We start from the raw sequence: 27230 nt of genomic DNA on the forward strand, positions 1-27230 counted from the left end.
TAATAATGTTAATATGTATAAAAATGTTGTGTTTTGCTTAAATGTATGTCAGCCATTACATTAAAAGTTTACATACCAATGTTATACAGTACGCAATTTACTTTTCCTTTCACTCCTTATTTTAAACACTTCAAATAGCTTTTTTTAAATTGTATGTTTCCACCATAAACAAATATGACTCAACAATGTTTAAATGTTTGTTGGTTGGGGGGGGGGGGTTGCAAATTGAAATTCCACCCTGAGTGTCACAAGACCTTGCTACGCCACTGTATCAACTAAATGGTTTTGATATCAAATAAATAAATATATATATATATATATATATATATATATATATATATATATATATATATATATATATATATATATATATATATATATATATATATATGTCTATTTGTATGCATATAAAAGATTTCAGAAGTTTTCTTCAGCACCTTGCGTTCCATCGCAAGGCGAAATACTACCAAATAAAATTATTCCCCATCTTCCTTGTTTGTACATTCTTGCTGGAGCTAAGTTGATATACCAATAGTATTGAAACTTCAGAATAAACAGCTTAAAGACTTGAGGATTCGAAAACACCTTCAGATACTGGTTACTTTCTTTTTGTTTCACGGTGTTATATCACTTTTTAGTTACACAGAAAAACACTTTTTGTTCGTGTATGTCCCTTTTTATCCCATTCAAAAGTTTCAATATATGAGGGTGATGACTACTACTCTCTCAGCCCTACAAGCTTTATGAAAAAATTCAATTTTTGCACAAGTATGGTTAAGAAAACAATTACCCCAAGGCGCAAACATTACAATAAAGTATGGGAGAGAATTGGTCACAAATTACAAAACTAATTCCTGACCCATTCTCTCCCATTGAAGGGTTGAAGGGTGGGGGCCATCCCCTGGAAATTCATTCCAGCGGATGTCCCCAACCCTTTAACCCCGGCAGAGATAAGCATAAGAATATAATATTTAACACATCCGGAGGACATTGCTTGGTTCTAATATATTTCTCAAAAATATATATATTTATATCTCGAAAGTATAATATATTTCTCGGGAGTATCTAGGGAAAATCTCTCCTCCATATGGATCTGGAGAACTCCACAAAATTCCCTTGTTTTTCACGAAATTGTTGAGAGTTCTAGTTTATACTAAATCTGAGATTCCTTTAACGCTGTGGATAACAATGTGCTTCAGCTGTTAAAACTTAGGCTGTAAGAATAACCCAAACTTTTCGAAATGGTTGGGCCCCTCTTTTGCTCTGAGCATTGCAATCCTTAACTTTCTAAATGAAAAAAATATACTTTTTCTTATTAGGCTTATTCGGTACTGGTGCATTATGCGGGCCCATCGCCATAGACTATATCAAGGAAACCAGTCACGAAACCCGTCAAATGGGCTATTTGCAAAAGACCGCTAAAGATAAATAATTGCAAAGCGTGAATGATTGCATCAAGCCACCTTAGGCCAACACAGCTGCGCAAAATCTCCACCCAAGTCTGTTCAAAATTCTCTCTTTACCCTTCCCGAGAAGCTTAAATTTCTTTAATATCCTTCCTTACAACCCCTTCTTGTTCCATTCGGAGACAACCTGCTTCCCTGTTCACCGAAGACGGATGACCAAAAAGAACAATGTTTGGCAATCTCTTGTTTTTCATTCGTAAAGTATGTCCTAGCCATCTGAAACCCCTCTCATTATAGCCCTAGAAAGTGGGATAGGACCATATTTTCCACAAAACTTATATTTCACATATGGTCAGTCAATTAGGTAGTAAAACTACCCGTATTTCCTCTGGAAAACACTTAACAAGTCTTCATCTGCCTTCCGAAGCGCCCACGTTTCCGAATCATATACTTAACAACTATTATTAGCTTTGCTTCCAATATTCTAGCCTTAGTTCGAAGACTAATCTTCCTATTCATCAAAATTTTTTTCAACTTTGAAAAAACATCAAGGGCCGTCGGTCGGTATTCTACTTTTTATATCTTCACTGTATTCACCACCTTTACTAATAATACTACCCAGGTAAGTGATGTTAAGCTAAACAAACAATTTGTGGTAACGAACTGTAAGTAAGGCGCGATGTGGCTCAATAATAACCAAAACTGTAAGAAACAGAGCATTGTTAACAATAGATACATCAAACGAATCAAATATTGGGTTCTGTTGCACTTAATGGTACACACGAAAGAAGTCAAGTTTGGTTAATGCTAATGAAATAAAACAGGATGAATATATTATAGTTCAGATACGAATTTGGGTCATATATTTGCCCATTAGGGGGGAGGGGTAAATCATACCATGTATTAAATACATAACCTATCCTAACCTAGGTAGCTTTCTCCCCCCCCCCCCCTAAGCCCCAAAAAACAACAATTTAAATATTGTAAATTCAATGAGAAACCACACTTTGCGATCAATTTAGATAGCAATTACCAGCTTTACGAGTCTCCATGACTGCATTCCTTGGACAGTCTATAGCGCTGTGTACCAATTAGTGCAACAGTACCCAATATTGTTGCTTATTTAAAATGTATGAAATTCATCAAGTTTAATGTTATACATGAAAAGTTACGAACCTGAAAAATTTGCTTAATTTTTTAAAAAGGGGGGAAATACTTCAAAAACATCGAGTGATCTTAATGAAAATCACAACATCAGGTTCAGCATAGCAGACAACTCGGTGATATATGTTTCAATCTCCTATATACAAAAATGTGGAATTTTGCATATCGAACAAGTGATCGTATCGAACCAGTGATCATAGAAGATCGGGACAGAGATCATTTGACCCGAAATCAAAAGTTCTAGTGCCCTTTTTAAGTGAACAAAAATATTGGAGGGAAGCTAACCTTCTTTCACGCTCCTTTTTTCCCAAAGTCACCCGATCAAAATTTTGAGATAACCATTTTGTTCAAGATAGTTAAAAGACCTAAATAGTATTCCCCTATACCCCAGTCCCGCCCCCGCTGAAATTTAGTTACTTCAAAAATCTTGTCAAAACTAAGATAAGCCTGCATGACCCAAGCATCTACAGAAACAGGTCAATTTTTTTAGGATATCTTTACTTCGTGGTACTATATGGCTCATTTTTCAGTTTTCACAGTCATTTTCACCTGATCTAGGATAATTGGCTCAAACTTTGCCCCCCCCCAGGGTTTTGAATAAATTACGCACTGGAGGGCTATGCTGCAAGCTATGGACTTTGCCAATTGTTTAGATATAGTATTGGTTATTGGGACGTATACACACATTTTTTGGGGGTAAGAGGATTTTTCTGGCGGACGGGAGGGGAGTTGAGTGGAAGGATTTGTCCATGAAGGAACTTTTCGTAAGGGAAGGGAATTTTCCACAGAGAGTTAGCTGGATTTCCTGGCATTATTTTTGAAACGATCAGAAATTAAATAAAAAAAACAAGTTTTTTCAACTGAAAATAAAGAGCAACATTAAACTTAAAACGAATAGAAATTACTGTGTATATAAGGATGGTTGCCCCCTCCTCAATACCTCACTATTTACGCAAATTTTTTTTTAGAACTTCAAAAAAGCTTATATTTGATACAAGTTTTTTTCTATTTAATTTTATAAAGAATGAGATGGCTAGGACACGTTCTGTCTATGAAGGATGACAGATTGCCAAAGTTTATCTTTGTTGGCCAACCGTCTAGGACCAAACGGAGACCAGGTCGTCCCCAAAGGGGTTAGGAGGATTTCGCAAGGAAAGATTTAGTGGAAACGAAAACTTCTTGGGAGGGTGCAAAGAGGGAGACTCTCAATAGATATGGATGGATGAAGAGTGTGCGTAGCTGTGTTAGCCTCCAGCGGCTTGGTGTTGTAGCAAGTTGTTAGTAGTAGTAGTAATAGTAGTTATAGCAATAGCAGCTATAGTCAGACTTACGATTTATCCTATCTGTTATTATTCTATCCGTATATTATTACACTAGGTTCCAGATATATCAGGATGCAAATAATCTATATAGATAGCTTACTCACATTTCTTTGCTTATTTAAGCAATTATTGAAATAGGGTTAAAATTAAAATGTCGGGGAGAGAGCATAAACCCAGCTTTATGGCAAGTTATGCCATTGATCAAGTTTATAGTTTGTCAGAGTTCCAGGTTTTCTTAATTAAATCATGTTATATTCGAATGTGTTTCTTGTTACGTTCAAGCTTATCTCTCCCAAAAAAGCCTCTCACGTATTTGATTATCTAGTGTCAGTGTATCTTTCAAAGGTGCTCATTAATCAAGTGAAAACGAGACTTAAACATCAGACTGGAACATATTTTGGAACCAATATTGACAAAAACGTCAGCCTTGAGAAAAATGATCCCAGTAGATTTCCAGAAAGCATAACACATTTCTACGAGTTCTCCCCTTTACTTTTCCTTTCCTTTTCATCTCCGAGTCCGCCATTATTACCAGAAGCTCCACCCATTTTCTTTAGATCGTTTTGATTGGCTGATCAAATTCGAATAAGCATGAAACCCTCTTTTGCGATGGCTGAAATTCCTTTAGGCTAAGACAATGTAAGTAATACTTTAATTAGGAAAGTAAGTCAACTGTGGACTAACGACTTATGCGAATCCAATGAAAAAACTTGTCATCTGTAAATCCTTCAAAATGCGGCAGCTTGAAATTCATTCATGGTGAGAGAACTTTGCCGCCAAGAAAACCATAAATAAAATTCAGTACGGAATTAACTTCTGTGAACTTGCCTAGAATTCGCCATCAACTGCCAGTTTCATATGATTTATAACTCTGTTAGCCCACCTAATAAGAATTCTAATTAAGTTCTTTGAGAAAATTATACACAATTGAACGGAACAATTCAGCCGCAATACCTGCTGCTCGAATAGACAAAACTACTTATAAGTAATTGTCAACGCCAGCATTGGTGTTTTAAATTGTACTGTGTAACAGCCTTCAGAAAGGAAATTCTCTAAATTATGGTCAATTTCCTATTATAAAATGAATTAGTCAATCATTAGTTACTGTTGGTTATCGTTTTGCTCACATTTTGGGTACTGTTCTATTAACCAGACTCTTTTATATAGTGCTAGTTTGGTTAAAATGCTAATGAAATAAAATAAAATAGGATGACTATATAATAGCTTAGAAACAAATTTGGGCTCTATATTTGACCATTAGGGGGGGGCAAAGCATAGCATATATTAAATACGTAACCTAACCTAGGTAACTTCCCCCCACCCAAAAAAAAACACTTTAAATATCGTATATGCAATTAAAACCAGGCTATACATTGTCTTTCTTTACAGTGGTGTCTTGTATCATCCAGTTAAAAAACGGGTTTTTCAACGCGCTCACGTTTGAGATATAAAAAGAGTCCGGTTAATAGAACAGTACCACATTTTTTTTTTAATATTTTGTAATTTATTCTCCCCATAACATATGTGCTGAAATTAAAAATGACAAGTGTAAGCCCACCGGCCCTGTTCCCAGTCTTTTGCTTGATATGCTAATTTTTAAAATGATTGTTAGTTCTGGATTGGGTCTTTTTCAACCTTGCTGAAAAAGCTGTATATTTAAGAGGGAGAAGAATATTTTCAACTGAATTTTCTAATTTAATAAAATTCGCCTTAAATTATTATTGAAATTTGTTGTAATATTTAATATGTTATAATTAGATTCAAAAAATAAACTGGTTACTTGCACGGTTCTTAGATTCTTTCCTGATTTAGGAACTTATGATTTTAGGTGTTTGTGATTTAATTCTCTGTGTGTGTGTTACTATTCATATTAAACTAATATGAATTGAACTTTACTTTGAGAAAGTCTATTTAAAGTGTCTCTCCCTGAGTCATTTTTACCACTAATTAAAACTTCATTGAGAAACTTTCTTTGAGAAATATTCCTATTTGACAAACTTTTTCATTTAAGAAATGTTCTTTGAAAATGAAAAGCGTGAATTTTAAAAGTGAACCTACGAAAATGTTTGTTTTAGAAGTTAGAGACTATCCAAAATCCTAACTATCTTTGAGCCTATTCTTTAAGACTACCCACTAAGCCTGCGCCCTAAGCCTGAGCTGTAGATATTTTAGATGGGTACAACATACCCATTTAAATGCAAGATATTCAAAAAAAAATATAAGAGAATAAATAAGGAAAGAATTTTACGCATATTGAGACATCCCAGAATCCCCTCTTCGTCTTCTGTGTACATGCGTCTGATTCAATTGACCTGCTAGGACCTGAGATAATCCAAGAAATTAATTTTATTCTTTTAAATCATTTTTTTTTTTAATATTAGGAAAGTTGCTAGATACACTCTGCCATCCACTGAAAAGAAAAAACAGTCAATTTAAACGCCCAACAAAAGGCAGCGCCTCCCTTAGTCTAGGTTCAAGTTAATATGAAAATGTTATATTTCACGAAAACAAGGCAAATAGGCTACTGTCTTAGTTAAATCACAATCTTCACTCAGACCTCAAATTTTCCAGTATCATGCAGAATTTTAGTTCAAAATATTGAAATGTAGACATTTTAAATGAGGAAATTCTTACTAAGTTTTGGGAGTCTAAGTCTAAGGGGGAGGATCTTTCTATGGAGGAAGTTTTCATGGGAGAAGGGACATTGCTATGAAGGGAGCGCCGGATTTCCCAGCATTATTTAAAAAAAAAACACTCAGAAATTAAATAAAAAAAAGAAGTTTTCAAATGAAAACTTTTCCACATAAAAACTTAAAAGAACAGAAACTATTACGCATATGATTGGGTTCGCCCCCTAGTCAATACCTAGCTCTTTACGCTTAAGTTCTGTTTAGTACTTTCATAAGAGCTAATTATTCTAATTAACGGCCTTTGTGATTAAGCGGTCATTCTTAAAGAATTGGAAAAAAATCAAACTTTAACTTAAAGAGCGAGGTATTGACTAGGAGGCGAGCCCCCTAATAAACGTAACAAAAATATACGAATATAGAACTTCGTTATGTAAGTTAATTTGTAAGTTACGTATATTCATCACTAATAAAAACGTTCGTAAATGACATTAAACAACTTTTGAGAAAGCCATTTAGCCAAAATAAATAAAATTAACATGGAAATTTTGTTTTAATTATTCATGTTCATTGAGCCAAAATTAAAACCTGAATTAATTCAAAAACGTTCAGAAATTAAATAAAACAAAAGTTTTTTTTAACTGAAAGTAAGGAGCGACATTAAAACTGAAAACGAACAGAAATTATTCTTTATATGAAAAAGGCTGTCCCCTACTCAACGCCTCGCTCTTTACGCTAAAGTTTGACTCTGTCTCCCAACTCTATTTTATAAAATAATGAAAAATTTTAGCGTAAAGAGCGAGGCGTTCAGGAGGGGCGTTAAGCGTAACAAATAAGGACATAAACAAATCTTGTATGCATTTTTGAGGGTCTTTTGTGTACCCCCCCCCCCACCCCTCCAATTTTTTTCAGTAAAACCCCCTGCGAAAAAAATCCTGGATACGGCCCTGGGGGACAGCCCCTTTCATATACGGAATAATTTCTGTTTGTTTTAAGTTTTAATGACGCTCCTTACTTTCAGTTAAAACAAAACTTATTTGTTTAATTTAATTCTTAAACAGATCCAACATATCCCAGAATTTTCGGATGGGCTGAATTTGACAGTGGAGTTTCCACCGATATCACTCACCCTTCCGGAGGGTTTTTCACCCTTTTCAAAAATTAGTCAAATTTTCTCAGACTCATAAATTTTAGCGATCAGATTTAAAATTTAATAGATTTTACATATTTGGAATTACCAGACTGCAAGGTTACTATTAGCATGAGTCGCTCCCTATACTTACCGTTAGTTACCATGAACTGCATGAAAGTTTTGTTTGCCGCACATAGGCTTACAAGTTAATTTGCTAATTGCAGCTTATTACCTTAGTTTTACCTTGATCAAAAAATATTATTTTGCCTTAGTGAAGCTGTAGGTAGTACAAGAGAGGAGCGAGAGGGAGGAATTCATTTTTCTTAGAAAAAGAGAGTGAAGACTTCACTTTGATTCATAGGCTCTTGTGTATTTAATACCCACCCTTCTTCGTCTTTGGGTATGTTTTAAAGCAGACTATTTTATTACCATTAGGCTATATCTATTACCATCTCTGGATAATCACCCCCTCGGGCCGACGGAATTTTCTGACGGTATCTAATGATTTCGTTCCCATATTATCATACACCTTCCTTTCTTTATCATACGTATTAATATAGAAACAGTTTTGACTACATTCCTATATCTCGGGATTTTTGTTTACCCACCCCAAGGCTCATCCCATCTCTCTAAGACCCCAGCCAGTGCCCAGGTGACTAAGCAGGAAAGCCAATTATCTTTCATCAGTGTTTTTTATATATTAGGCTACGACTTATTTATAGCTTCTTATAATTTCCGTAGAATGCTTGTGGTCTGCCGATATTATGAAGTTTCTCCCGAATTTTCGCCTGAGCTGATTTTTCAAATTTTAGAATTATATTCTTAGTAAATCTTTCAAAACACTTCTCATATTGGAAGCAAAGGCAACAAGTATTGAGTTAAGCTTTTCTTTTTCTGTTTTCTTTATGTGTAAGAATATTCAATTTTGGAACTGATACTCTAGACCAGGGCCGTATCCAGGAATTTTGTTCAGGGGGGTTTTTACTAATTTTTGACTTTTTTTTTGGGGGGGGGGGGGTTAATAATTTTTTAATCAGTTTTCGACTAATTTTACTGATTTTTACCTAGGTTTTACTAATTTTCTACTTATTTTAGAGTCGGTCAAAAATTTCGGGGGGGGGTTCAAACCGGGTAACCCCCCCCCCTGGATACGGCCTTGCTCTAGACTTTAAAGTTTGAATTTGAAATGAGCGCAATATTTTTGAATCAATTTAACAACATTTTATTGATTGAAGTTATTTTAGATGTGACATTCAAATGCTAGTTCATGAGACTAGGATAAAGCAAGATTTAGTACGAAAAATTGTATTGTTTCCAAAATGTTTCTTCCATAATTAACAAATTCCTACGAGCTATAACTATGCAAAGAATTAGGCATAGTCCTAAGTGCTTCCAAACATTTCTCTAATTCCGATTCCACCCTTAAGATTTTGATCTCTTTGCAATTAGAATAAAAGAATACATTCAAGATATTTTCGGGAATCCTGACCTGTTGTTAAGCTTCTCAGAGTATTTTTTTACCTTTCTTTGCTTGGTTTTTCTTATAATAATGTTTTTTGTTTCTTTAGCTCGTTTCATCTTCTAGAATTGACCCAAAATATAAAAGCAAAGAAATGGGGTATTATTGCTCTATCGTCAAGACTAGGATTTTGACCCTATTGTTTAAGGAAAGCTTGCTCTACCTATGCTATTAAACATTATACATTTTTATTTCTTTTTCAATAGAAAAAAGAATCAGTAATTTCCTGACAAAATTTTAAAGGAAAAAAAAAATCGAGATTGGTATTTTGTAAGCACATGGAGGTAATTCGGTTTAGTATATTTGTTTGAATTGTTACAAGGCCTTCTTCTGCTTTGGCTACGTAGTGTTAACTCTGTAGGTATTTATGAGCTGGGATAGTGCTGTATAGCTGGAAAAAGGACTCAGGAATTCTTACAATGATGATTTTACCTTTCTTTTATATTTTTAATTTAAAGTACTGGGAAGAATGCTTTTGCCAACAAACATATTAGTCAATGTAGCGACATATCCATGTATGCTTTCTTGTTATTATCTGTTCTTATAACAACATCATCATAGTAATTACTGTATGTTTGGTGGCAACTATTAAAAGATTCTTAATTCAAAAAGGAGTTCTCATGTTCACTTGAGTATTTTGATGTAATTATACGCGTGCTTTTTTGTAAAATATGGAATTTCAAAATTTGCCCTTTAACGAAAGTATTTTTTAGAATGAGGAAAGGCCAACGCTCATTTATTACTCTCTTTAATAACAGATGGACCATTAAAATTAGTTATACTTTAATAGCATGTTTTCCTGAAGCATGCAATTAAATTAGTCAATCAACATAAATTAAACTGTTGCTGCTTAATTAAGCTAGACTAAACTCTTGTCGTTTATTTTCTTACATTTCCAATTAATAGCCCGTTATTTAGTTCTAGCCGTAGTGTTAAATTATTTACAGGGTCTCTTGTAATTTGTTGTTCATTTTCATTCAACTCGTCAATTTTTTTTTCGTATGTCGTGCTCCTCACAAAAAAATGAACTGCAGTGTGTGCCTGAGTTTCAGCCTCGAATTAAATACTCAATTTAAAATATTCCATTATACCTTTATTCATTTTTCAGAAATTTGCAGTTCATGTTGGGGTTTAATACATTACTGTACTTAACTGCAATAAAAGGCAATAGTTTACACCCAGGATTTTTTTTCGGAGGGAGTTTTACTCAAATATTTTTTTTCAGGGGGGGGGGGTACACAAAAAAACAAAAAAATTTGTTTATATCCATTTTTGTTACATTTTTACGAGTCAAAAAAACTTTTGGGGAGGGGTTTAAACCCCCCTAACCCCCCCCCTCTGGGTAGGCCTACGGCCTTGATAGTTTGTGACAACATTTTTGTCCTCTGTGGCATTGAAAAATTCATATAATGCAGATAATTTCATAATGAGCTTTTACTGTTTATTGACTGTTTACGCAAATTAGTGTTCGAGCAGGTTACTATTCACTTTACTGTTCACCCTCGCTATTTACGCAGGTTACGGCTTACTTTAAAAAACATTTCAGAAGAAAAACAAGGAATGGATATGTTACCTGAATGTCCAACAATAGTGAATATCGACATTCACCAGCGATTGTCCGAAATACCTTTTTTTTGTCTTGGATTTAGCCAGCATTGCCAGCCAAAATTTTCAGTTTTATGCATGGTTTGATGGTTACAGGTTAGGTTATGTTGTGTAAGGTTTTTAAAGCAATTTTGAGATTTATGACCCAATTTAAGCTAACCTAACCTAAATTTGCAAAGCTAATTGAATCTAAGCACAGAAAAAGGAATGTAAGGAATTCACCGGTGAATGTCAACATTAACCAGATTTCGGACATTCAAAGTAACAAGTATTTTCAATGTATATGCAGTGAGCTTACGAACCGCATCGCTCTTTCACAGACAATCAGAATATTTAATTCCATAAGTTTACCTTGTACTTTCTTTCATTAAGTCTTCCCGAGGTGTCAACTCTAACTGAAAAACAATGTATTAAGTGTCATGGAGCAAAACCACGGCTCAAGCATTATTTTCTGCAAATTAACAGATTCAAAGGATTTCTTACAGACACTATCTTTCTAGGAAATTACTTGGCGAGAAGGCTAAACCTACTCATAAATATTCCAACGCTTTTCAGAGTCGCATTTGGATCTCATCAAATCCAAATTACTTAATCGGTAGCTAGCTTGTATAATCAACGAACTTACTTCAGCCATAATGAATGCTCATGGTTACAGACACTTTTAAAGCCAATAAAAACTATAACAATGCCATAAATTTGTGGGAAAAGTAATATTTCTTTGTAGGCTTCCGCTGGGTATGAAAGTAGGTTTTGAGCTAACCCTCGTCATTAACGTCATAGGTTCTATCTAGTCCTAAGAGATAAAAATGTTATTATAAGTTAATTATACTAATCACAAAATTAGCACAAAAGTAGTGATTAGAGAGCTATAATATTTGTTATGGTATAACAAGAGACGATGTTTAGAATTATTTATTATAAGGAAAACGCATTTAAACTGGTTGTCTATACTTTTATGGAATAACATCTTCATTAGGAAATAACCTAGGAAGATGGGAAGAATTTTAATTTAAACTTTAGATATTTTTCAGACTATGAACTTTTTCGTCAGAGAGACATTCAAACATCACATTGCAGTAGATAATTTATTAATTCGACTTTTGTAAATCGGTAAATTAACTGATATTTTATTTCTAATTTCATACTCTTCATTTCCTATTTTATCAATCCTATAATTTTTTTTATACCTTTAAGTTGTAGCAGGGGTGCCAATTCACAAAATTTTATTGGAGAAGGCAAGGATTTTTTCCAACTTTTTTAGTGAAGAAACAAAACAAGTTCTTTTTGAAAATATTGGGGTAAATTTATTGTTTTTTCGATAAAAATAAAAAAGAGCACTTTTTCACTCAGGGGGGGGGGGGGCAAAAATCTAGAAGAAATATTCTTTCCTCCCTCTATCTCCCAATTGGCATCCGTAAATTGTAAATCATAATGGTCTGCAACGCCTTTCTTTACAGAGATAGTATTATCTACCCTTCTGTTTTAATAGTGTTCATGGCAACCAGATGTTAGTATCTATGCTAATGGTAAATAGAAAATTCCGGTCACTGTTATCAGTCAGCAAGGCCGTATCCAGGGGGGGGGGTTACCCGGTTTGAACCCCCCCCCCCCCCGAAATTTTTGACCGACTTGAAAATAAGCCGAAAATTAGTAAAACCTAGGTAAAAATCAGTAAAATTAGTCGAAAACTGAGTCAAAAATTAGTAAAATTCCCCCAAAAAAGTCAAAAATTAGTAAAACCACCCCTGAACAAAAATCCTGGATACGGCCCTGTCAGTCAGTATCCGTATCGTCTTCTGTATTCATATCATTTGATAAGTAAATATTCCAAAGTGCTAAAATGTATCTTAATACGAAAAAGATATGGGGTATGTATGTAATTTCAAGACTTACATGATGCCATATTAGCATTTTGTTTATTATCCGGCCGTTACGCACAGTTAGATGACAATTGCTCCGATCTGAAGAAAGGATGCTGTTTTGGAGAAAAATGGCTTAACTGTCTATAACCAGAATATGTCAGATCAAAACTTATTGTAACTTCGCTAACAATTCATTAACTTAAAAAAAAGTATTGTCGCACGATAACTAAATATATTTTAACTAAGAATAGTATTGGTTAGGTAAATTTATTTTAATTCTTCGCCTCTTTTTTTCTAGATTATATGTTTAGCTTTATAGCATCATAATATTTATCATTCTTTAATAACATAATTATTTTTCAAATACAATTGATTAATTTTACAATATATAAAGACTAGATATTCTTTTGATTTTTCATTCGCAGTCTTTGTTTTCGTGCTTTATTGTATAATACAGTTCATCGTAAGAAAATGTAAATAAGAAAAGATTTGAGCCAATTGTAACAGAATCTCTAAAATTGGAATTTTGTATAACAGTCAATATATCTAAAGAATTGTTTCTTATACTGATTCAATATATATAACCTCATTAGACTTAATGTTAACCATTAAAAGTTGTGAGCTAGAGAAAATTTGTCTAATTCTAAAAAAAGGGAATTCAGTATATTCGACAAAACTACTGGAGAGTCAACTGCCCTCCAATCTCTTTGGTCGCTTAAGAATGGCATTATAACATATTGATTTTCTTTTGAATGAGCCCTCTCTCGATCTTTTAGGACCGCTGGTCCGATACGATCATGCCTAGGAAAAAACAGCAAATAAATGGGAAGGCGTCATAACATCTAACCGTCAGGAGTACTATAAAATCCGTCATGACATCTAACATTTTAAAACTTTAGTTCTTTGAGGTTTAGGGGGGAAATTACCTAGGTTTGGTTACGTATTTAATATTTGCTATGCTTTACCCCCCCCCCCCCCTGATGTGCAATTATATAGCCAAAATTTGTTTCTAAACTATTATATACTTGTTACTATTTTATAAACTTATAAATGTTTTTAGATGTTATGACAGTTAGTGGTTCTGATGGGTTTTCCTTTTAAATATAATGACGTTTAGTGCTTGTGACGGTTAGTCGAAATGGTAGCACCCCCGAATAAATACGCATCCGTAATCTTTTTTTTTTTCAGGCAAAAAAAAATCCTCATTTGTGTGGACAGTAGCTTGAAACATCAATAACAGGGCTCTTTGATATCCTGAATCTGATGGTGTGATTTTCATTAGGATTACTTGATGTCTTTTGGAGGGGGGGGTCCCCCTTTTTAGAGAATCCAGTAAATTTTCTCAGGCTCGTAGTATTTGATGGGTAACATCAAACTTAATGAAAATTATAACCAGAAATCAGCATCAAAAACTGATTCTTTCGATGTACTGCCATTGAAATTTTGTTTTTTAGTGATTTGGTTACTATTGAGCCGAATAGCTCTTAACTTACAATCGTTACAGTCGAACTGTTTGATTCTTTAAGAACAACTGTTGAAGCACAAGTGCCATTGAATTGTAATAACGAGCCTATTTACAATACTAAAACCTTTAGTTTAATGAGCGCAGGGTTGAGGAGGAGGGCAGGTCCCCCACAAATATGGAATATATATGGAAAATTTTCCATCCGTTTGAAGTTTCATTGGTGCTGCTTACTTGCAGTTGAAGAAAAGCTCCTGTTTTGTTTATTTTATTAAAAGAACAAAAATACATTTTAGAATACGTAAAGCAGTAGGCCTATGGGATTTTTTAAGAAAGCAGTGATACTAATGTGTTATTTCTTACCTACTGACATAAACCAAAGAAAAGAAAATAAGAGGCGAAGTCAAATATTAGTTTTGCTGGATAAATTAGCGTAGGCTATCAGCAGAAGCATGGTTTAAAAACAACGGAGCATTGGATTATACATTTTTAGGTTAATTCTAAATCTTTATGATGTTCCCAAGATAATTTCTATTTCAATTTGGCTTTGAGGTAGGAACGAAAGAAATAAGAGTTTGGTTTTATTTTCCTCTTTTGAAATACATTTTTCGCATTGTAAGTTCTTGAGGGAGAAGGAACAACCTCCCCCAGTCCGCCATAGTTTCCTTGCTAACTTATGCCAAAAATTATTCCATATATTTAATTAATGCGAAGTCTAACTTGAAAAATAGTTAATGTTACATTCCCAGTCGGTGGATACTAAAATTATTTTTATTTACACTCATTCAAAAAAAAATTAAGCAAACACGAGAAACATGTTCCATTGTCACTTTTGTGCAATTGTCGCTTCAAAATTTCAGACAAAATAAGCCTTTGAATTTGATTTGTGTCAAACCTAAACAATTAATTTGGATAATACATAACAAATTCAAGTTTAGTGTTATTACCCTCTCTTCATTAAGGCATTTTGATATCTCCTTTTATATTTCAAGCATTATTTCTCAGTAATGAATGTTCTATTTCAAACAAATACTCCTTATTTCAACTTGCTTCAATTTGCTCCATTTTATAACTTTCAAGCAAAATAACGAGGAAATTTGATGAACTGAAAATTGCTTAATGATGAAACAGTTTGTTGTAACGAGCTGTTAATAAGAAGCGACCGAACTCACTAGTAATCGAAACTCTAAAAAACGGAACCTTTATACCAGTTGATACATCAAAAGAATCGGAGTTTTATGCTGATTTCAAATATATAAGTTTCATCAAGTTCAATTTTACCCATCAAAAGTGACGAGCCTAAAAAAATGTGCCTTATTTTTGAAAAAAGGGGGGAAACCCCAAAAAAGTGGTAGAATTTTTATGAAAATCAAACCATCAGATTAGTGTACCAGAAAACCTACTGTAGAGGTTTCAAGCTCCTATCTGCAAAAATGTAAAATTTTGTATTTTTTTGCCAGAAGAACGATCACGGATGCGTATTTATTTGTTTTTTCCCAGGGGTAATCGTATCGATCCAGTGTTCCTAGAATATCGAAAGAGGGCTTATTCGAACGGAAATTAAAGCATCTAGTGCCTTTTTTAAGTGACCAAAAAACTGGAGGGCAACTAGGGCCCCTTCCACGCTTTTTCCCCAAAAGTCACCCGATCAAAATTTTGAGATAGCCATTTTGTTCAAAATTGTCAAAAATATGATAAATATGTTTTTGAGGATGACTTAATCCTCCACAGTCCCTGGGGGAAGGGCTGCAAGTTAGGAACTTTGCCCATTGTTTACACATAGTATTTTTGGGGAGTATACAGACGTTTTTAGGAGGGATTTTTTCTGGGGAGGGTGTCGGAGGAGGGGTTTACGTGGAAGGATATTTCCATAGAGGATGTTTTCATGGGGAAAAGGGCATTTCTATGAAGGGGGTGCTGGGTTTCCCAGCATTATTTAAAAACGATCAGAAATTAAATAAAAAAACAAGTTATTTCCACTGAAAGTAAGGTGCAACATTAAAACTTAAAACGAACAAAACTTATTACGTATATGAGGGGGCTTGCTCCCCTAGTCAATACCTCGCTTTTTACGCTAAAGATCTTTTTAGTACTTTCAAAAGAACTATCTATTCTAATTAAATGACATTTGTGATTCAGGGGTCATTCTTAAAGAATTGGAGCAGAATTCGAAGTTAGCGTAAGGAGAGAGGTATTGACTAGGGGGCGAAGCTTCTCATATACGTATTAATTTCTATTCGTTTTAACTTTTAATGCTGCTCCTTACTTTCAGTGGAAAAAAAATTATACTTCAAGTGTCAGTAAAGTTAGTACCTGAGAGGATTCGGATTTTAATTGAGTAGAATCCTTCTGACGTTTCAAAACGTTCATGGATATAAAAATTGAGTTTCGTTGCGCGAAATAAACAGGCCACCGCCTTGAAAAAACCTGGCAGAATTTCCTTGCAGTTATTATTTTTTACTCTGCCGATACCTTACGACAGGTATGCAAGTAGGAAATTCATTTATGGCAAAGTATTTTGGAACATGGAACATGGCATGGCTATAATTTTGACCTGGAAAACCCGCATTTTGATTTGAAAATTTAATTTTTTAAAGCAAAAATCTATATGCTTAAAAGATGGGGATGTAAGTTCTGAATCCTGACCTAAGTAAGTGGTCAGAACGCAGTACGCGTTCTGAAACGCAGAACGCAGTACGCAGTACGGTAGTACGCAGGAAACAGGAGCCGATGTGTGGAATTTCCTTAGTTGAAATGATACACAATTTTATTGAAATTACAGAATTTTTAGGTGACAATGATGTGAACTAAGATAGGGCAAGGAAGAAGCCCAGAAAATTTTGCAAACTTTGATTTAAGCTTCAACTTTCATTGGAAGTAGAATTATTACTTATTAAATTTAGAGATGAAACAGACCGTAAAATTTTACTCTTGCTGCCTACAAATTTCTATTTTGCAATAAATTAAATCAAAATTGGTAGTTAATCATTCGCACGTATTGCCTGCAATAAATACACGTAAGAGACTATATCCCACGTTAAACCACATTAGAGGAAAATTGAATTTCCTAGGTTTTCTTTGAAAACCTTGATTGTAATTCTTAGAAAGTATCTATGTCGAACTAAGTCATCACAGAAACAAGTCATCACTACAATTTACATAATTGTGAATTTATATATGATTATTTATTACTGCTTTTAATGTTTATTCGATAAGATATAATTAGTGCTTATGTGCATGCGTGAAAATTTTCTTGCTGGAGGTGGGGGGGGATGAAAGTCTAATCATGTAGGAAAACCCATGCAAATTATAAAAACTGACAGTTCACTATATGCTGGGAAGAATAATGAGACTTCAGGAGAGCTGGCCCCAGGCACACCCCCCTGCTTACATGCCTAATGATATCACTCATATATGCCCTAAATTATAGCTGTTCCAAAATACTTTGACTTAAATGAATTTCCTACTTGCATACCTGGCGTAAGGTATCGGCACAGTAAAAAATAATAACTGCAAGCAAATTCGTTTTTAGGTGATCCTTCTTCCTACTTTTCCAGTTATCCTACATAAACAATTATTATAAATTAATCTAAATAAATTATAAATTAATCTAGGTAAATTATTCAATATGGTTAAACTTAAACTCAATGATGTTCCATATCGTTGAACATTTAGCTCTTGTGGATTGACAATTAACTTTGAAATATTCCAACTTACGCTAGTAAGCCAGCAACTAAATCTTTAGTAAAACTATATTCAAAAAATTAATTTTAATGAAAATTGTTGCTTCTTTGTCCAAAATTCAATCAGAATCATCTGAAAACTGCTACGAGTATAACCAGGGGCCTAATTTGCTAAGGGACAGAGGGACAACTGCCCCCACATACCCAAGTTTGCGTCCCCCCCAAGCAGAAATTTAGTATCTTCAAACATCTTGTCAAAACTAAGATAGGCCTACATAATGCAAGTGCACACAGAAACAGATCAGTTTTCTTTAGTACACCTTATCGTTTATGGTACTATATGACTCATTTGACATTTTCAATTTCAGTTTCTCTTGACTTGGGAAAATCGGCCCAAACTACCCCCTCCCCCCCATGGATTTTGACAAAATTAGACCACTGAGTAAAACGTTATCCATTATTTTGTTTTGAAAACTGATTTGATTCCATAATCTCCTATCAATCATTTAACAAAATTTTTCAAAGACCCTGAGTTCTAAAATGAGACAATGCTTTGAGCATTACTCTTGGTTATCACCACATAATTCAAGATCTAATGGTTCAAACACATAATTCTGCACATTATATTCGGATTTATATAACTCACTCACTAATATATTGGAACCTTCAGACGCTCCCACTCAAATTTCATCAGCGTTGAATATTAATTTCAGGGTGTGCTGTTAAATGGATGCAGTCGAATATTGTCTTAGAGTTTGTTCACTTTTTAATATTAGTATTTCTTAATTTAAGTTCATATAGTGATGGAAAACTAGCCTACTACTGATCCTGGTGGAGACCCCTATTTGATCCAAACATAAAAACCTTGAATGTTATATACGAAAGACGCGATATATATGTTTATAACATATCCACAGAGAAACATTTATCTGTGATAAACCTCTAATAAGCATAAAAGCGTAATCTCTAGTTGCTCTCCAGGTTATGCCTAAGATAAATATTTCCAGGTGGAAGGTCCTGCCCATAACTTTCAGAATTTATCTCTAATATTCTTCCGTCTTACCTTTCCCAAGAATTCAATTTCTTTTTATTCATTAAGATGATTATGATAATTTTGTACTCCAAAACCCATAAATTCAATTTTCTCTGCACAAACAAATCTGAATTCGTTGCATTCAAAGATTCTATCTTCTATTAAAGATTCATTCTGATTTATTTATCAATTATCAGAAATGTTATGTTTTGTATACCAGAATAATTTTTGATGTGTTTCAGATTTTCTTATCTTTAATACGAAAGAAAGTTAAATTTTTGCAATTAGCGTGAATGAATCATATTTATCACAGTGAGATGGTAAAACCAGTCGTATGATGGAAGAACTAATTGTTTATTTATTTATTTATTAAATCACAGAGTATTACAAAGCAACAAATATCTCGTTTTTAAATTTAAACAGAATACTTCAAGGATAAATTTTAATTGATTAGTTTATATATTTGAAATCAGCATGTAAAGTCGATTGTTTTGACGTGGGATTGGTTAAGTTAGCTTAGGTTGCATTACCCGAATTCGGGATGTGAATTCTTAACACAGATCTGCTTTCATTTAACTCTACAATTTTTCAAAGTTTTGTCTTCTATCGGTTCTGAAAAAAAAACAACTAGGTATTTGATCAAATGACTATTTATATCATCATACTGCAACATATCTAAGCAATGAGCCTCTGTATCCTCTTCGTAAGAAAATACAGTTTATCACTGATCTGGGCAATTTATTTCATTTAAATGCTTAGGCTAATGGTTTATTCATTATTGCTTCTCTTTTTTGTGAAAGAAAAGTAAAGTCTTTATTATTTAAGACAATAAGAGGTCTAGGATTCTAAACATCTCATGAATGTCAAATCTCTTGTACATTTTTTTTTTTTAATAGTGTAAATTCATAGCAATTAATGAAATTGGCGGATATACTGTTTTTCAGTTTGCATTGTAGCTATTGAATTTTTATAATAAAATTTTTATCTAGACATCCAAAAAATAACTCTTTTAGGCACCAAATATTTGAAAATACAAAACTGTTACTTACTTAAGAGATCATTGAAATGAAATCATCTAAAAAAATCAGTATCCGAGAAATAGAAGATCAAAAGGTGTCAGTTAGAATTATTCAATTGGGCTAACAAAACTGAACTAGATATTCAACAGAAAGAGCTGGCTAGCACAAGAAATCGTAAAATTTCGACATTCAAAACCCAGATCATTAAAACTGCACGGAAATGACTGGATATCCATTGAGAACTACCGTAAACCATTTCATGGGCATTAAAAATGTTTTTACAACCTGTGACAGTATGCATGCAAATAACCAAGAAGGTCCCCTGGATGTGAAAATCATAAAAATTATTTTACATATGCAGACCATAGTTATAGCTCTATCTAGTGTTGTTTCGCTCTTCTTTTCTCCTTTTCTCTAAAAAAATTCTACCCTTATGACTGCAAAAACCTAATATCCTTTTGACCCGCTGTAAAAGAATATTCTTGCAAATTTCTTAAAAGCGGTTAGCTCTTGATGGGTCCAGTTTTTTGTTTAGATCATAACATAGTTTGGAATTCGGCTGCTGCAGGATATGAAGGTGGGGTGTAATCTACTTAGTCAAGTTTTTGTACTTTTGTAACTTCTGTGTACGCTAGATAATTCTGGTATTTTGGCTGGATGTTAGGTAGCATCTTCATACTGTATTATATGTATATGTACACATATATATATATATATATATATATATATATATATATATATATATATATATATATATATATATATATATATATATATATATATATATATATATATATATATATATATATATATATATATATATATATATATATATATATATATATATATATATATATATATATATATATATATATATATATATATATATATATATATATATATATATATATATATATATTTATATACATATACGTAGATTAAGCGATTAAATTGACTGTCCTGGGTAGTATTGCTAGTAAAGATGGTGGATGCCGTAAAGATATTAAACGTTGAATATAGTAGAAGGGGAAAGATGTCGCTTCACGCTCTTAAGAAGTTTGGAATAACAGGAAGGCAAATCTGCTAAATAAGATTAGAATATTCAGAGCCACGGTAGGCATAGTGGTAATGTATGGCTTCGAAACGGGGACACGTTGAAAGGCTTCGAAAGGTATAATCCAAGGATAGTTTTAGGTACTTGTTTAACTTGCAGTGTATCAAACAATAAGCTGCTCGAAAATCGTTGTCCGATCTCACTTTTTAGGGCTATAATGAAAACAAAAGGTTAAGATGGACAGGCCAAGTCTTACGGGGGAAGAGGAAAAGATTGCAAATTTCGCCATCCATCTGGGCCGAAAAGCAGCGTCTTCGACACAAAGGGTGAACAGAGATAATAAGAAAGAATAGAGTAAATTGAAACTTCATGGGATGGGACAAATAGTAACCTTTTGGGATGGACGAACAGCGGGCATAGCTGTGTTGACCTCAGGTGGTATGGTGCTGGAGTGAGTTGTTAACAGTAGTAGTAGTAGAAGTAGCGGTAGTAGTATCAGCAGCATTAGCAATAGTAGTAGTAGTATCAGTACTATACATATATATTATGGATTTATTTATTTATATATATATATATATATATATATATATATATATATATATATATATATACTTACAAATTTACGAAAACGTTACTTACGAATTAATTTACGTAACGAAGCTTCTATATTCGTATGTTTTTATTACGTGTATAAGGGATTTCACCCCCTAGTCAATTCCTCACCCATTACGCTAAAGTTCAAATTTTGTTCGAATCACAAATCCCTGAATCACAAAGGCCGGTTAACTAGAATAGATAACTTTTTTGAAAGTACTAAAAAAAACTTTAGCGTAAAGAGCGAGGTATTGACTTAGGCCCCTTTCATATACGTAATATTTTCTGTTCGGTTTTAGTTTTAATGTTGCTCCTTTCTATTCAGTTGAAAAAAAACTTGTTTTTTTATTTAATTTCTTGTTGTTTTTTAATTAATGCTGGGAAATCTGGCGCCTCCTTCATAAAAATGTCCCTTCCCCCAAGGAAACATCTCCATGAAAAAATCTTCTCCCTTAAACCCCTCCTCCACTTTTAAAACTTTAAAACTTTAAGGTCTCCAAAACTTTTAATTTCCGTTTGAATGAGCCCTCTCACGATATTTTAGGGCTACTGGATCGAAATGATCACCCCTGAAAAAAAGAAAAAAAGAACACGCATCTTTCTTCTGGCCAAAAATACAAAATACTACATTTTTGCAGAGAGGAGCTTGAAACTTCTATAGTAGGGCTCTCTGATACGTTGAATCTGATGGTGTGCGTTTCATTAAAGTTCTATGACTTTTAAAAGTTGCTTTCCTCTTTTTTTGACAATAAGGCAAATTTTCTCAGGCTCGTAACTTTTGATCGGTAAGACTAAAATTGATAAAACTTACATATTTAACATAAGCATAAAAATTTCATTCTTTTGATGTATCTATTGATATTAAAATTCCATTTTTAGAGTTTCGGTTACTATTTAGCCGGGTTGCTTCTTACTTACAGTTCGTTACCACGAACTGTTCGATCACAGTGAATTTCTATTGGGATTAAAATTGACTATCAGAGACAACGCTGTAGTGCTATCTGTGTGAAAAGCGATGGGCCTTCTATGTTTTATTTGTTTGATCTTTTCTTTGTCCACTTTGCATGAAAGAAGTGATCGTAGACATTTAGGTAGGGGCTCATTGGATTACAAACTGAGAGTTCTACAGGTAATCGAAAAGCACAAGATAGGCAAGAACCACCACCGGGCCAGAGGGCTTTAAATCTTGTGTTACAGGGGAGGACTGCTAAGAAACTTAGAATACATTCACGGCTAAGCAGCGAGGTAAATTAAAAGACACTATTTGTTGCAAGGTTATCAAAATAGAATATCTGCAATATCTGGGAAACAGTTTGAAAATTTGGAAGTTTATACAATTGAAACAACTTGGAACTTCTAGGTAGTTTTTTTTATTTTTGGGGATGTTGCAGGTGGGCAATTATATTCTAACTTGTAGGAAAGAGCAAAGAAGGGCTAAACACATTCTTTGTCGAATCTTCCTAAAAATTGTCAATTTAAGACCTTGTGGGACTAGAATATGTTCATGGTTGGGTTGCGACTCAAATCAAAAGAGACTACATATACCCAATTTAACAAAATGAGATTTCTAGAAATATTAAGAACGGCTGTGGAAGGGCATCTGAAACTTCAAGGGAACGGTGGGGGTTCAAATGGATGTCATTTTGACTTGGAGGATTAGGCAGGGATAAAAATAGAACATTTCTTGAATAGAATGGTGGATTAAGATACGGATATATTAATTGTGTCTGCAGGATCGAGGTTAGGATGGCTTCAGCATTATAGGAGACAAACAATTAAGTATATATTTAATTCTTATGAATAGTAATCCCCCTCTCTATCCACGACAAATTCTATATTAAGACTAATAATAAAATTATCACAGCACAGTTCTTGCTGATCGAAAATATTGCTAATTTTACTGATAGATGGTTTTAATAGAATATTAAAGTTTTGTCAAAAATTTAAATTGGAATCGAACTTTATATTCTGAACCGAAAAAACAGAAAGCGCTTTAAGAATATTACTAATGCTAATCAATAATGTATTTATGTCTGTTAGAGACGAACAAAATTTAAACTAATAAAATTAACATTTTTAAAATAAAATAAATAATAGTTAAAAAACAAACTTTTCCAAATACGAAGTTTTTTAAAGGAAAGTAATGACCCATATTAAACTAAAGACACGCAGATATAAACTGACATAACTATTCAAATTTAGAATAAAAATTAAATATAATCAATTAATAAATGAAAGCCAAAATGAAAAATAGTTAAAATGAATGATCACATAAAACATAAAGACAACAGATACATAAGTGAATAAATGGATCCTAACCTGAACAGAATTAAAATGAATAATCAAGTGCAACTACAAGAACAAATATTATCAAAAACACGAGAAGGGCTCCGCCCCCCTAACCTTTTTATTGACCATATCGTTATTTGTGCTTTATTGAAACAAAAGTTAGACATTTTCCCTATTATTTTGCAACGCTGAAAAATAAAAAATTACTGACACTTCGATGAATTAATGTCACTATATATAAAAATGTCACTTAAATATAGTATATGCTTTTGAGAAAGGTAACATGTTTGACCTTTACTTTCCAAATATACAAAAGGCATTCAGGTGAGCCTTTCAGAAAAATTTTATGGAACCTTTTAAAGGAACTAATTCGATCCAAAATTAAAAGTTGTAGTGCGGTTTTTAAGAGTAAAAGGAGACTGAAGGGCAGGCAGCCCTCCTCCCAAACCCGTTCATTTTCCAAACATATCCAGTCAAAATTTTTAGACAGCCATTTTTTTCAGCATGGTAGAACGGTTCAGCAACTGTATCTCTAGGGGTATTGGGTATGTCAACCCGCACAATTATGCAATTGGCCCATTATGCTTTAATACGAAATGTTGCCTTAAAACAAAATCAACAGGCACTGTTTTTACTATTGCCAATTAGAAACCTCAGCAATATATCGAGAACGCCTGGGGGTACGGTATTAAACTGAAACTTCCGGGGCTACTACTATTACTACTTCTCCTCTTACAATTTAAATAAATCAAAAGAATGCAAGTCCACCCAGGTTGTCAAAGAGCACAGATAGAATTTTTTGGGACTGATATTAAACATCATTTTTTAGGTTAACTTGAGGAAGTAAAAAATTAAATTAAACAACACTATTTGTATTAGGATTAGAAATAGTTGGAAAAGTTTCTTCAGGATACAAATAGCAAGTGAAACTATGAATTCTTACAGAAAAAAAGAGATATCGAATTTTTCTTTCCATGAAAAAGGCTATGTCAATAAAAAACGAACAAAAATTAATTTAAAAAGCTTTTTCCACAAAACAAGTTTTTCAAAGAAAAGTAAAGAGCTCGATTAAGCTAAAAAGGAGGAGAAATAAAGTCAAACTATCTTCCAAGCGGTAAAAAAAAATCAGTTTCAATAAGTTTCAATAAATGAAACTCAAAACGAACAGAACTTACAATAAATGACCGACTCAAACTCAAAACGAGCAAAAATTAACAAGAGTGTTAATAACATTAACATAACTGACAAACCCCATGCCTTCTCAAGACCAGAACATAATTAGGACTTTACTAAATACAAAATACAATTAAGATTAGACTTTATTTCTAATCTAAGATTATTTGACTTTATTTCTGATCATTTTTGGCCTAATAAAGCTCTTTGCTTTTCTTTGACAAACTGGTTTGTGGAAAAAGTTTTTTTAAATTAGTCACCATAAAAAACCTGACTCTTTTAATGTGCTTATTGTTATCAAAACTTCCTTTTTTTAATTTTGCTTACTATTAGCCCAGATTGTTCCTTACTTACAGTTCGTTACTAGGAACTGTTTGATGGTGATTTTCTTTCTTTTTTTTCGGTTTGTTGGTTGAGTTTTGAAAAATAAATACCACTCTTATCGAGATATATTTCATTTGCAAAGAATTGTAAATATCCCTCAAGCCGTTCAGAGGTTTTGGGATGGAAAATGTAGCACCACTCCTATTTGCCAACCTTGATTAGCCTTGTGGTTACCTTTGGTTGTTTTATTGTTGTTTATGTTACGGCAAATAAAAAATAAAACGCTGCTCAAAATTCACACTTATTTACAGGATAAAAGAAATACAAACAACTAAAGAACACGGATTACTTTAATGCATTTAATAGTCAAAATACTTTAGAATCTTGGCTATGCCAGTCCTGACGAAAATTTTCAAGGACATATCGTGGGTGTGTGAAATCAATTAACTTCATATAAAAAAAAGTGGACCTTATTAAAAAAAATGCACTGATCGCTTTGATGGTGATGTATCCTCTGTCTAGTGAAAAAAAAGATTTAGATGTGGATTTAGACAAAAATAAGCTTCCGGTGCCAAGGCCCCGTGAAGTGTTGCAGCAACAATTACCCATGGATCAAGGCTACAGAGCAGCACATGAAACTATATTCTTCCGTATCAAGCTTTCAGATGCGTTATGATTTTTGAAAGTTATTTCTTGAAACGTTAACGTTGAATTATAAAAATTCTGAGATAAGTTCTGTATCTATGAAGTAAACTGTAAAACTCTGTGTCCATGTGGTTTTTTTTTACCGGTGAAGCCTGTGAAGTAATTACTGTAGTTAAACATCAGTTGAACAGTTCATTGTTTAGACTTTCCTCTATTTCTATAACGTTTATTTCTGCATATAGAAGGGTGCACGTTTGGCATATCCCGACCAGACCGGATTCGAGTAGCCATGGTCACACATTAGGTGACTACTGACCTCGTATCGCAACCGTTTGTAGCCTCTGAGGTATAAAATGCTGTAAAATCTCCAAAAATAATCAAATACCTGGCGTCTGTGATATTTCTGCAGAACTGCAAAACGGAGATGCAGCAATGACACTGTGGCTCCAGCTCATCGTCTCAGTTATATGGACGAAGAAGTGCATACCTGAAGTTTGGCATGATGGTGTAATTTTGCCACTCTGATCAATGTTAGGAGCAGCTCAAATAACATGGTTGAATATTTCACTTACCTGTGATCTACACTGTCGAGAGATGGTTCGAGCACAAAAGAACTTACATACCGAATAGCCAAAGAGTCAGCACTTGTTGGGTCGCTGTATAGCATTTCGCGAAAATCAAATATCAGCCGTGATACTAACAATTTCCAACGCTTTAGTTAGCGTTGTATTGCTGTGTGCAGCAGGGACGCGGCCAACAGCAAAATCTGTCCTCTACACCGTCGATGTCACGCAGACCAAACATTTTCAAAGAATCGAGGATTTTCACTGGACCGACTTTGTTACCAACTATACGCTCCTTTCACGTACTTCGCAAATTCTTTTTTCGATGCAGTTTGCCGATTACATTGTTCGCTGGTACAGCCACCTCTTTCGTCTGCCACATGACGCCCATCATGGATTGTGTTTAACTTCAACCCACCCTGTATGGGTGGGAACGACCCAAATGACACCCCGACAGTAGGTGGAAAGACAAAGCCAACCTTGTCCAAGCCCACATCCCAGTAAAAGAAGCCAGGAGCCTGTCGAGCAATAGCTCAATCTGGAGGCGCTTGATCTCATTGTTCTCTGTGCCATCCTGACAATAGCCTTATGTCAAGTAAAGAAAGTCAATGTATAAAAGCTGATACTTCATAGCATGTAATAAACATGTGTAAAATGTAATTCACATCAGAATCAATAGTTTAGAAAAAGAAATCAGAATATCTTTTTTAAAATAATGATTTTCGATACTATTTACTATATTTTTAGGAGATAT

The 27230-nt window shown here is 33.7% G+C and overlaps 1 long non-coding RNA gene across 4 annotated transcripts in view; it reads right to left on the reverse strand.

The window, feature by feature from the left end:
* Positions 1–19979, reverse strand: part of LOC148943482 (uncharacterized) — a 160209-nt gene extending 140230 nt beyond the window's left edge. For 3 of the 4 annotated variants that reach the window (XR_016142976.1, XR_016142977.1, XR_016142973.1), the window contains exon 1: positions 19865–19959. This is a non-coding gene — a long non-coding RNA (uncharacterized LOC148943482). Of the gene's footprint in view, positions 1–19864 lie in introns of all 4 variants that reach the window. The other variant, XR_016142974.1, reaches the window with a different exon arrangement.
* Positions 19980–27230: the final 7251 nt, after the last annotated feature.

This window comes from Artemia sp. Qi Xiang Cuo, chromosome 15, assembly GCF_049724085.1.
Source record: "Artemia sp. Qi Xiang Cuo chromosome 15, ASM4972408v1, whole genome shotgun sequence".
In the NCBI taxonomy this organism is placed as follows: Eukaryota; Metazoa; Arthropoda; class Branchiopoda; order Anostraca; family Artemiidae; genus Artemia; species Artemia sp. Qi Xiang Cuo.